This window comes from Diaphorina citri, unplaced genomic scaffold, assembly GCF_000475195.1.
Source record: "Diaphorina citri unplaced genomic scaffold, Diaci psyllid genome assembly version 1.1 scaffold352, whole genome shotgun sequence".
NCBI classification, from domain to species: domain Eukaryota; kingdom Metazoa; phylum Arthropoda; class Insecta; order Hemiptera; family Psyllidae; genus Diaphorina; species Diaphorina citri.
The window spans coordinates 202,261-215,804 of NW_007377787.1; the positions used below are offsets into that span (position 1 = coordinate 202,261).

General features: G+C 41.8%; 2 non-coding genes across 2 annotated transcripts; both read right to left on the reverse strand.

Annotated features, from left to right (window-relative positions):
* Window positions 1-10,176: 10,176 nt before the first annotated feature.
* Window positions 10,177-10,295, reverse strand: LOC113466895. The gene has a single exon (XR_003391156.1). It is a non-coding gene; the product is annotated as a 5S ribosomal RNA (ribosomal RNA).
* Window positions 10,296-12,827: 2,532 nt separating this feature from the next.
* On the reverse strand, window positions 12,828-12,946 carry LOC113466896. The gene has a single exon (XR_003391157.1). It is a non-coding gene; the product is annotated as a 5S ribosomal RNA (ribosomal RNA).
* Between the last annotated feature and the right edge of the window lie 598 nt (window positions 12,947-13,544).

Here is a 13,544-nt window from a genome sequence, read left to right on the forward strand (position 1 = left end):
TTGAAATAAAACGTCGCTAACTTCTTCAAAGATCCCCTTTGTCTGTGGTCTCAAATCACATAAAGTATCTTGTACACAAAAAGCCCACTCCGAGGCTTAGGTGTGGGGGGCAAACACCCCTAAAGGTTGGGTTAAGCTTCTAGGAATCTAATACGCACAGTATCTTGAGGATATGGGGGTATCTCCCCTTATGGTCAGTCCACAAAGGAAGTTTAAACTTCGTTTAAGTTAAACTCTTGAATGAAGGAATCTGATTGTCTATTTTTTAAAAAGGTTGAACCTGCCTCGGTGGTGTAGTGGTCAAGGCGCTCGCCTGGTAAACAGGAGGGCGTGAGTTCAATGAGGTATGGAATTTTATCCTCAATATAATTTGAGAATTTGACCACAATAATAGTAGTAGCCTACTGCTGGAGTAAAGGGACTTTTCACACAAGAGCCATTCAACCCAATACAAATTGAGACATCTGAGAGTTGGAAATTAGATTTACCAGGAAAAACATCAAGAGAGAGAAGAGAAGGAGCCTTTGGATTGTCAATTAGGACAAATTGAAAGTTTCTAAAAGCTTCTCAAGGGAGAGGAGCCTTTACGATTGTCATAATTCAATTTAGAATTGAACGGCTGTTGTTGCTGAAATTGAATAGTGACATGACAGTTGCTGAAATGAAATAGTGACATGACAGTTGCTGAAATTGAATAGTGACATGACAGCTGTTGCTGAAATTAAATAGTGACATGACAGTTGCTGAAATTAAATAGTGACATGACAGTTGCTGAAATTAAATAGTGACATGACAGTTGCTGAAATTAGATAGTGACATGACAGTTGCTGAAATTAAATAGTGACATGACAGTTGCTGAAATTAAATAGTGACATGACAGTTGCTGAAATTAAATAGTGACATGACAGTTGCTGAAATTAAATGCTCTGAGTGAATGACTGGTGAGGGCAATTTTTCGGCTGATAAGTCTAAAGTTCTGCTAAAAGTTGATCACGAGGGGGCATAAAAACCCAAGTTCAGCCAGCCTAGTTAGCTTAGTTGGTAGTGCGTCTGCCTTGTAAGCGCTAGGCCGCAGGTTCGATTTTCGCCCGGGCCGGATTTTATCCTGATGGGATAATGTTCGTTCTCCGAACGGCTGGCTTTCTCCTATCCTGTCTTCCTTCTCTCTTCGATTTCGGGACGATAAGACCATAGCAGTTACAGTTCCCTCTGTCAAACCTCTTTTTTTTTTTTTAAGTTTAATTTTGTTAATTTTTGTGTGAATAAATGCTATACCTAGTTACTTACCCTTTTACTAATCACCGGAGAAAACTGTCTCCTAAACAGATGCGAAGATGAGGTTCGTTCTAGGAACGGCTGGCTTTCTCCCTATCCCATCCCCCTTCTCTCGCTTTCGCCAACGATAAGACCTCAGCAGTTACAGTTCCCTCTATCAAACCTCTTTTATTCTTGGAACAAGGAACAAATGACTCTTTCGTTGTCAAACGGCCCCGAAAAATCCGCAGGCATTTACGTCTGGAATCCATTTGGAGCACCGAAAATACACACTCAGCTCTCACGTGTTTCAACACATGTAACATAAACATATGCAACATGTGTTAATGCATATGCTGAATTTGGAATACACATGTGTGCAAGATACGATGGCATTTGGATTTTATTCTTCGAACAAGGAACAAACGACTCTTTCGTTGTCAAATCCGCGGGCATTTACGTCTGGAATCCATTTGGAGCACCGAAAATACACTCTCAGCTCTCACGTGTTTCAAACTCATGTAACATAAACATATGCAACATGTGTTAATGCATATGCTGAATTTGGAATACACATGTGTGCAAGATACGATGGCATTTGGCTATGTCACACGTGAATGAAATTTCCAAACGGTGTAACGCCAACCTCAGTGGTGTGGTGGGCTTTGAATCTTTGATATAGGAGATAGGCGGACTACCCTCCAACCGATCTAAGCTAGCGGTACCTGACACTACTTATTCGTATTTCCCGAACCAGGGCGCAAGGTTCTTGGCGCTTCGGTTTCGTACCACACTAAAATTGAATGGCTTGTAACTTGTAAGTTCAGGATAAAATCCGCCTCGGGCGGGAATCGAAACCGCGGCTTAGCGCTTACAAGGCAGACACGCTATCAATCAAGCTAACTAGTCGGGCTGAATCTGGACAAAACGCCTCTCCAGAGAACACTCGTCTTCACAAACAAATCAGACTCTCAAGTTTCGTTTGGCTAAAGCTCCCTAAAATATGCTCTTTTTGCTCTCCGGTCTTCTCTGTGGCCTTATGATGGCCAACTGAAAATGGGATAGATCAGTAGGTATTGACTTACTTAGTTTAGGTCCAATAATGACTCGGGTTTCTTCTAACGTTAGGTTCAATATTGAGTTGGATTTCTTTTAGGTATAATATCGTTACACCTATAGGTTCTTTTCAACGTAAGTTATGTGACGTTCAATACTGACTTGTCTTTCTTCTAACGTTAGGTTCTCCTTAATGTTTTATCAGCAAAACGCTTGTAGTGGGAATTTTGAACCTCACTGATGTAGTGGTTAGGACGGAGTACTTGTTTGGACTGCTGGGGTAAAGGGACGTTTTATTCTCATTCGAGCAGGATATACAAGGTACATTCCATTCTATCCCGTCTGAACACGGGAAAAGACGGAGAAGGAGAAGGAGAAGAAGAAGAAGAAAAAGAAGAAGAAGAAGAAGAAGAAGAAGAAGAAGAAGAAGAAGAAGAAGAAGAAGAAGAATTTACGGTAGAGAGAAAGTAGAGCACCGAATGACGGGTACACCAATAGGAATCCAGAGGGGTGCTGGGTTCGAATCCTGGCCGACGAGACGAATATTATCCTAAACAGAGAACGAACCTTCGTTCGCGGAACAGTTGGCTTTCTCCTATCCTGTCTTCCTTCTCTCTTAGCTTTCGGACAATAAGACCTTGACAGTTACAGCTCCCTCTATCAAATCTCTGTTTTCAAGTAGGTATTTGTTGACCTATAAGATCTCTGTAGTTACAGTTCTCTCTATGAAACCTCTAAAAAAACTCTTTTTTTTGGCTTGTCCCTCTTGACCAGATTTTCAGCCCCCAAATTCCAATTTAGCCTCCCATCCGGTACGGACTACGCCTAATAACGTAAAGATTCGAATCACTAGTGAGTTAGGACTCCGAGTGAGGCGGCTCCTTTTAGTTTGTTAACATCAATGAGTTGAGACAAGGGACGTTTTATTCTCATTCGAGCAGGATAAACAAGGTATCCCGTCTGAACACGGGAAAAGACGAAGAAGGAGAGAAGACCTTTGTCCACCGTAATAGACTGTGTATTTTATTCATCTACGTGCATGCGGACAAGTTATATTGTATCTGTATGTAATTGTAATCCAATTCCTGATCCGTTCGTAAATAATCCAAATCCCAGGCCCAATTCCCCAAAGGACAACGGGGGCGACTGACGTAGAGGTGTGCTGAGTGAGTTATCAAAAAAAGAACTACTCAGTGAACAAGTCCGGCAATGAGTCAGATCCTACATAGGTGTAGGCCGTAGGGCGTTCGGATCTGAGTTAGTTCAGTTAGGCTAAAAAACAGAGTGGAGCTGAGAGCATAGAGCTTTTTTGCTTTCAGTTGTTGTTTTTGTTATTTAGCGCCTGTAGCTTTCGCCGAATGGTGATGGCACAATAAAGAAATCGGCTCTCAGTTCTAAGCCTTACATATTTAACTCCTTTTTTTTTAATTTTATAAGTTTCCATTTATTGGTTTTTCAGAACAACTCTCTCATCAAATAAATTGTTAACAAATGGTATACCCATCAGGAGAGAGATAGAGAGAGATGGAGGAGTCATGAAAGTGCTCACTAAGAGACTTAAGACGTCTTATGAATAAGAAAGATGGAAACAGGATCGGCAAGATGAGAGATGGAAGAAGGCAGAGAGGAAAGGAGAGGCATGATACCTTTGAAACATACCTGATATTGTATTCTCCTCAGACGGTCTGAAGCTTTTCCCTCCACACACGTTCGAACTGTCTGACAGACTGCAGTCTATCTGTTCAGGATAAAATCCTCCCCGGGCGGGAATCAAATCTACGACCTAGCGCTTACAAGGCCAGGCGCCCTACTCTCCAAGCTAACTAGGCTGGGGCAAGTATTAAAAATCCAGTGTGAACATCACACGACTTTCCTCATCCTATTGAATGATGCTTATTTTGGGTGTTCTTGTTTAACCGTTTAGTCGGTATAGCTGAAAACCGCCAAAAAGAGGTCAATATACCGCCAACCGCAGCACCTATCTCAACCAAACGTTTTGAGTTGCATCCTTGTCACATTTGTAAACTTCATATCAAATTTTAAGTCTCTAGCTCATACCGTTCTCGAGATATTTTGTTTACAGACAGACACACACACACGGACCAATGGCATCAGAAGTAATTAACGCATCTGAAAATGCGATACGAGTCGTACAGCACTGGCAGGACTCAATCTGACGGCATCTGTTTGGTGACTCTGGACACGTAAAGTATAGTAATGGATCAGACATCACTGCATCCATTTCTGGATTATAAATGTTCGGCCGGGCTGAAGACCGAAGACGATGTGTGCAAAAATGTTCCACTGTGGGAACAACAGGATAAGGAAAGTAAAAAGACAAACATTGGGAAAACACCACATGGCCAGCACAAGAGCCATTCAACCCAATACAAATTGAGACAATTGAGAGTTGGAAATTAGATTTACTAGGAAAAACATCAAGAGAGGGAAGAGAGGGAGCCTTTGGATTGTCAATTAGGACAAATTGAAAGTTTCTAAAAGCTTCCCAAGGGAGAGGAGCCTTTACGATTGTCATAATTCAATTTTCAATTTAGAATTGAACGGCTGTTGTTGCTGAAATTGAATAGTGACATGACAGTTGCTGAAATTAAATAGTGACATGACAGTTGCTGAAATTAAATAGTGACATGACAGTTGCTGAAATTAAATAGTGACATGAGAGTTGCTGAAATGAAATAGTGACATGACAGTTGCTGAAATTAAATAGTGACATGACAGTTGCTGAAATTAAATAGTGACATGACATTTGCTGAAATTAAATAGTGACATGACAGTTGCTGAAATTAAATAGTGACATGACAGTTGCTGAAATTAAATAGTGACATGACAGTTGCTGAAAATGAATAGTGACATGACAGTTTCTGAAATTAAATAGTGACATGACAGTTGCTGAAATTAAATAGTGACATGACAGTTGCTGAAATTAAATAGTGACATGACAGTTGCTGAAATTAAAGTTGCTGAAATTAAATAGTGACATGACAGTTGCTGAAATTAAATAGTGACATGACAGTTGCTGAAATTAAAGTTGCTGAAATTAAATAGTGACATGACAGTTGCTGAAATTAAATAGTGACATGAGAGTTGCTGAAATTAAATAGTGACATAACAGTTGCTGATATTGAATAGTGACATGACAGTTGCTGAAATTAAATGCTCTGAGCTCTGAGTGAACGACTGGTGAGGGCAATTTTTCGGCTGATAAGTCTAAAGTTCTAAAGTTTTGCTAAAAGTTGATCACGAGGGGGCATAAAAACCCAAGTTCAGCCAGCCTAGTTAGCTTAGATGGTAGTGCGTCTGCCTTGTAAGCGCTAGGCCGCGGGTTCGATTCCCGCCCGGGGCGGATTTTATCCTAATGGGATAATGTTCGTTCTCGGAACGGCTGGCTTTCTCCTATCCTGTCTTCCTTCTCTCTTCGATTTCGGGACGATAAGACCGTAGCAGTTACAGTTCCCTCTGTCAAACCTCTTAAAAAAAAAGAAAATGCGATACGAGTCGTACAGCACTGGCAGGACTCAATCTGACGGCATCTGTTTGGTGACTCTGGACACGTAAAGTATAGTAATGGATCAGACATCACTGCATCCATTTCTGGATTATAAATGTTCGGCCGGGCTGAAGACCGAAGACGATGTGTGCAAAAATGTTCCACTGTGGGAACAAATTCGTGTACATTGTGCGTGATATTGGTGCAAATATGTAAAATTGGAATAAATAGGGCTGCTGCTGCCGTAGCAAAATAATAAATTTTGCAATTTAATGTTGCTAGATTTTGGTCTAGCGTGTCTTGGGGTGCGGCACCTGTTGTTGATTTATCCGCATCTGTTTGAAGTTTGAATTAATAATCTGGATTCCGAAAGGGCCCCTCCAGAATCATTATAGGACTTGTATCGGTCTTGAAATGAGAAAGTTAGAAAATTTCTTTAGTTTGGAGATCATGCAAAAACGTCTAGGTGAATCAAAAAAATCACTTCGTTCCGCTTGAAGATCTTTTGCCTAGTTCTTGGAGGAAAGCACTAGGTCGCGGGATTGATTCCCGCCCGGGGCGGATTTTATGCTAAACAGATAAGGTTCGTTCTCAGCAAGGCTGGCTTTCTCCTATCCTGTCTTCCTTCTCTCTTCGCTTCCGGGAAGATAGCACCTTAGCAGTTAGGCGGATTTCACATCTAGACTGCAACTTGTAGTATACGGCAGTTTTCATGTTGATGGCTACATAGTCTTGTGGGCCTGTTCACACTTGAACTTCAAGTTTAAGTGTGAACAGGCCCATAAGACTATGTAGCCCTCAACCTGAAAACTACTGCCGTATACTACAAGTTACAGTTTAGATGTGAAATCCGCCTTACAGTTCACTCTATCCACCACCATTTGCCATGGTCCACCCTGTCTAAAATGTGAACTGAAGTTCCCATAGATTTGAAAGCACAGAGTTTGAATTCCATTCTAGAATCCTCTCGGCTTGGAGGAGAAAACAAAAATCTGGTGTGAACATCACACGACTTTCCTTATCCTATTGAATGATGCTTATTTGAGTGTTCTTTTACCTTAACTTTTACAATATCTAACCGTTTTGTCGTTATAGCTGAAAACCGCAAAAAACGGTCGAAATCTGTCCAAAAGCGGTCAAAATACCGCCAAGCGCAGCAACCATCTCACGAACAAGGATCGTTGTCAAACGACCCCGAAAAATCCGCGGGCATTTACGTCTGGAATCCATTTGGAGCACCGAAAATACACACTCAGCTCTCACGTGTTTCAAACACATGTAACATAAACATATGCAACATGTGTTAATGCATATGCTGAATTTGGAATACACATGTGTGCAAGATACGATAGCATTTGGCTATGTCACACGTGAATGAAATTTTCAAACGGTGTAACGCCAACCTCAGTGGTGTAGTGGGCTTTGAATCTTTGATAGAGGGAACTGTAACTGCCAAGCTCTTATCGTCCCGAAAACGAAGAGATAAGGAAGACAGGATAGGAAAAAGCCAGTCGTTCGGAGAACGAACTTTATCCGTTCAGGATAAAATCCGCCTCGGGCGGGAATCGAAACCGCGGCTTAGCGCTTACAAGGCAGACACACTATCAATCAAGCTAACTAGTCGGGCTGAATCTGGACAAAACGTCTCTGCAGAGAACACTCGTCTTCACAAACAAATCAGACTCCTAAGTTTCGTTTGGCTAAAGCTCCCTAAAATATGCTCTTTTTGCTCTCCGGTCCTCTCTGTGGCCTTCTGATGGCCAACTGAAAATGGGATAGATCAGTAGGTATTGACTTACTTAGGTTAGGTCCAATAATGACTCGGGTTTCTTCTAACGTTAGGTTCAATATTGACTTGGATTTCTTTTAGGTATCGTTACACCTATAGGTTCTTTTCAACGTAAGTTATGTGACGTTCAATACTGACTTGTCTTTCTTCTAACGTTAGGTTCTCCTTAAGGTCAACCAGTAGGTACGTAAGGGTTCATCAGTCCTAAAACGCCACAAAAGTTTTTGATATTGATGATGATCAGGAACCATATTTATCTGCAAATACATTTTCGCTATATCCGCAGTCATGGTTCTCCTTAACGTAAGTTACGTTAGGTTCAATATTGACTTGTGTTTCTTCATCATGGCCCATGGCCTCTGTACATAGTTCTAAATGCCTCTCTCTCTCTCTCTCAGAAAGTCGTGACTGGACGCAAATACCAAATTGCCAATCAGCTGAAGAGAACGATTTTTTCCTTCTTTTTTGGCAACTCTATTCTTGGGCTCTTATCTCAGCCCCCTAAGGCAACTCTATTCTTGGGCTCAAGGCAACTCTATTCTTGGGCTCTTATCTCAGCCCTCTAAAGCAACTCTATTCTTGGAGGAAATGATATACGAATACAGCACCGATGTGTGAGGTTATTTTGGAAGAGGTTTGATAGAGGGAACTGTAACTGCTAAGGTCTCATCATAAGAAAGCGGAGAGAGACAGGATAGGAGAAAGGCAGCCGTTCCGAGAACGAACCTTATAAAGATTGTCCTGGGCGAGAAACGAAACCGTGACCTAGCACTCACAAGGCAAACGCGTTACCCTCCAAGCTAACTGGGCTGGATTGAGGGGTCTGAAATTACTGATCGTGCGTTGTTTTGCTGATGAGAGTCGCTTTCCTTATCTCCCTGTTGTTCTTGCTAAATCAGCAATTCGTTGATAAGGGGAACATGTGCAGCTGACTAGTTAGCTTGCTTCCCCTTCTCATTTCTCTGATTTCACATCTTATTTATTTATTTTATTTTTACACAATTTAGCAACACAGGCCATTTGCGGCAAATAAATAGGGTGGCCTACGACTTGGTGTAGCTGCCCAGGTACTGTCTTCTCTTTTGTGAGGAGTCGTCCATATCGTCAGGGAATGAATCTTGGTCTTCAGGTAAGATTTCACATCTCTTTTTCCATATTTAGCTGTTTTATCAGCAGTTTTATCAGCAAAACGCTTGTAGTGGGAATTTTGAACCTCACTGATGTAGTGGTTAGGACGGAGTACTTGTTTAGACTGCTGGGGTAAAGGGACGTTTTATTCTCATTCGAGCAGGATAAACAAGGTACATTCCATTCTATCCCGTCTGAACACGGGAAAAGACGAAGAAGGAAAGAAGACCTTTGTCCACCGTAATAGACTGTGTATTTTATTGATCTACATACAGGCGGACAAGTTATATTGTATCTGTATGTAATTGTAATCCAATTCCTGATCCGTTGGTAAATAATCCAAATCCCAGGCCTAATTGCAATCATAATTACAAAAAACAGATGACATCATCTTTGTCATATTGAGATCCAATTATTATTCATAACATTCTTCTACTCCTACTCCTCCTCCTCCTCCTCCCCCTCTAACTATATTCTCATCCCCTCTCCACCTTCCCTTTGCGGATTATCATTAAAAACATCACAACAATCTCGTCACAGAAAGCGGAAAGCATTTCACAAAGCTCGCTAAAGTTTTTTTTAAACGTGTGATAGGTAATAGGGTGTCGCCAGTAGCATTTCCTATCGAACAAGCAAAGGAAGAAAGAACACACCCTTTATCTCCCCCCCAGCTTTCTCCACACAACTTCCGGAAAATTGCGGGGAAGCAAAACGTAAACTTTGCACATGTCGGAACAGATAACACAGCTCTCTCGTTTTTTTGTTCTAACAATGTTACAAAATAAAAATAATAATGTTACAAAAAAGCTACAATAATTGTCAATTTATTTTCCGCCAAGTGTACCGTCCTCATTTCGTTTCGGCTTATCATCAAACTCAAATCAAAATGGCGTCACCCTCCAAGCTACCTAAGGTCTGAAATTACTGATCGTGCGTTGTTTTGCTGATGAGAGTCGCTTTCCTTATCTCCCTGTTGTTCTTGCTAAATCAGCAATTCGTTATCTAAATTTAAATTTCCCCAGAGGGTTGTAAAATTAAAAACTCGAGGGTAAAGACTCTCGCTTTGAATAAATGTTTGTTATTTGTTGAGCGAACGAAATGAGTCCTCGACAATTTATTTAGTTCAGTTTGCAGAGCTGTGTCCACACATAGTCGATGGCCGTGGATCGACGTCCATTGACTATATGTGTGGACACAGCTTAACTGTCCGAGGTCATAGATTTGATAGAGGGAACTGTAACTGCTAAGGTCTTATCGTCCCGAAAGCGAAGAGAGGACAGAATAGGAGAAAGCCAACCGTTCCGAGAACGAGCCTTGCCTGATTAGCTTAGGATATGGTCCGCCCACGAGCAAGAACTGAACCCGCGACCAAGCGCTCAAAAGGAGCTGACTAAGATAAATGAAATTTGAACGGTAAAAATTGGTTTTTAAAAAAAAGTAATGCCAACGTTACGTGGTGTTCCCAAGCGGTCACCCATCCAAGTACTATCCACGCTCAACGTTGCTTAACTTCAGTGATCGGACGAGAACTGGTGTATTCAACGTGATATGAACGTTGGCAACCGACGAGAGAAAAATAGGGGTATATCAATAGAACAAACGAATGAATGAGTTGGAATGAGGGACGAGATGGTTTGTAACCCCCTGTATCTTTTGTGTATGCAATTTGTTGTACATAAAATGCCTGTTCTCATTATTTTGCGAGTTTCATCCGATTTTTTCCCGGTTTGTCCTCTTATCTGGGTAATGGAATTTAATGAGTGTTCCCACTACACGATTCCCCCCCCCCCCCGAACAATAAATGGGAACGGCCTGAAAGGAATGAAAATGCAAAGTGTACCGAATTTTTTGCCCTCTAGTGTAGCCAGACATTCCAACTTGGGATCGCAAATCGCCAGGTTCAACGTCCTACTCCAATTCTTAATTTGCCCCATCTACATGCAGGTTGCCTCCCACGTTAACAGCATTGCTGATTACTTGTAAACGATTTTAATTCGAAATTCATTCTTCGGATTCACCTGCAGTTCTCAGCACGAATGAGGAATTGAGAATCCACTCTAAAATGCTAATATGAATCCAATCTAAGTTTTTTTTTTACATTTTAAAAGATGAGTGTTTCACCGCCGTTTTTTATTTCGTAGCGATGAAACAACTGCTACATTAGACGCATGTGGTCTGTGTCGTAGCATACCATAATCTGTTTACTGTTTACATCGTATAAAATTAGCTCCTCGTTTTTATTTGTTTTCAATGTAATTATAAAGTATTTTTTTGTGTGACGTATATCTACTTATTGACTTTTTTGTGCTAATTCCAAAAATATAATTAGTTTTTTGAAATAACGATTTTTAAAAAAGTTATCTTGTGTTATATTTTCGGTCTTTGTTCTTTGTGCTACGTGCATCTAGTCTAGTGTGTATACATATCGTATCTATATCACAAGTAGTCTTATCTAGGGGGACCCCCTATCACTAATTTTCAAAATTTGACCTTGAAGTACTTCTCCTACAGTGCTAGACATCCATCACCTCTACATACTATACTTATACTACAATATACATACATAGTATTATTGCTGATCCCATCTTACCTACAGTATCTACCCGTTACAATGGCTAGTGCTGACACCCAAGCACGTGTCACTGTTGATATTGACAAATATGTTGCTCAGTTGGAGAAGAGGGTCGCTGAGCAGGAACAGCTCATCGCTCTACTCAATGACAAGGTAGCGCGGTATGAGTCGGAGGGAGTTGCGTCACAATCGTATGCAGGTGCGGTGCGGCGTGATAGATCTCACGGTAGTCGTGCTTGTGCTGCTGTCAGTGGGGGGAGTGCAGTGGCTGTTGGTGACGTCAGGACGGCTGATTCCTTCCAGATTATTGGCTCGAAGAAAACTGACATTTCTTCTGTCCCTTCTGTCCGATATTCCCAAATATTCGTGACAAGGATTAATCCTGACATTTCAGCCAAAGAGTTGGGGGAGGATTTGCGGTCTGGTGCGCCTGAGCTGTCTTCCGTCAAGTGTTCGAAGCTGAAGACCAAGTATGACTCTTACGCATCCTTTCACATTATCGTCCCTGAGGCTGAGAAGGTGCTGATCTCCAGTGAAGAAGTATGGCCAGAGGGAGCTCTTGTCAAGCTGTTTTCTGGAAAGCTTTTGAAGTCTCACGTGACTGACTATTTCAATTCTGATAGTCCCGATAAAAATCAGATGGCTTGTTCATCTCGGGGTAATGTTCGGCCCGTGGCTGCTAAGGGCTCTCAGTCCAAGGCTGTGAGAGGGAAGTCTGCTACTGCTACTGTTCCGGTTGCCTCTACCTCTGTGGCAGTTTCTGGTGCTTCAAGTGTTGGTGCCAAGGCTAAGCCTAAGAATGGGAGTAGTGTTGCAACTACTGCTTCACCGAAGAGTGTGAAGTCCCCTGCTCCTGTCATCTCTCCAAAAAACACGAGGAACAGGATTCTTCAAAAAAATCCTTGACTTGCTATTTTCACAATGTAGGTGGTGTTCGGAGCAGACTTGACAAATTAAAACGCGATGTTGAACTTTGTACATATGATATTATCTTTTTGACAGAATCCTGGCTTACGGATAATTTTTCCATCGGGGAGGTAAAATTCTCTGATTTTGACGTTTACCGATGTGACCGAAACTTGGTAATAGCTGACAAAACAAGAGGGGGCGGGGTTATGATTTTAACTAGAAGTCACCTGCAATCCAGACTTGTTTCAATTAGTGCACCTACCTTATCTTTTGACCATGTTTTTGTTCTAGTTGAATGCAATAGCGAAATGTTCCTCCTCAGTGATCAGTAAAGTCTTCAGCTGTGTCCAGTGTCCACACATCATACGTCGCGTTGACTGAAACCGTACACGGCCTCGATAACATAGATTCACCTTGTCGATCGACGGCGCGGCGTCGACTGTGTGTGGACACAGCTTTGCCTATCATGTTGAAAGGAATAGAATATCTTAGGTATGGTTTATACTGCCAGAATATGACTAGAAAGTCCCCTTACCCCGTATGTTCAAGTGGACCTCGAACATTTAATGCCAAGGTAGTTGAAAAAATTAGGACCAGTCGGAAAAAAAAGACACCAACGTTACGTGGTGTTCCCAAGCGGTCACCCATCCAAGTACTATCCACGCTCGACGTTGCTTAACTTCAGTGATCGGACGAGAACTGGTGTATTCAACGTGATATGAACGTTGGCGAGAGGCGAAGGAAAAATTCGAGTTTATCAATGAAAAGAATAAGCACATGAATGAGTTGAATAGTAAAACCTGACCTTGAACGTAAAACCTGTAGCGAAGGAAAAATTCGAGTTTATCAATGAAAAGAATAAGCACATGAATGAGTTGAATAGTAAAACCTGACCTTGAACGTAAAACCTGTGGTAGAACGAACGAAGAGAGTTCTGAGTTTTAACTCGATTCGCCAGTTAGCTTGGAGGGTCTGCCTTGGAAGTGCTAGGTCGCGGGTTTGATTACTGCCCGGAGAGGATTTTATTCTGAACGAATAAGGTTCGTTCTCAGAACGGCTGACTTTCTCCTATCATGTCTTCCTTTTCTCTTCGCTTTCGGAGCGATAAGACCTCGGCAGATACATACGATTCACTAAACATAGGTCTTAACTGTGACTGCTAAGGTCTTATCGTCTCGAGATCGAAGAGAGAAGGAAGATAGGATAGGAGAAAGCCAGCCGTTCCGAAAACGAACAATATCCGTTCAGGATAAAATCCGCCCCCGAGCGGGAATCGCACCAGTGGCCTAACGATTACAAGACAGACAAGCTACCAACCAAGCTGACTA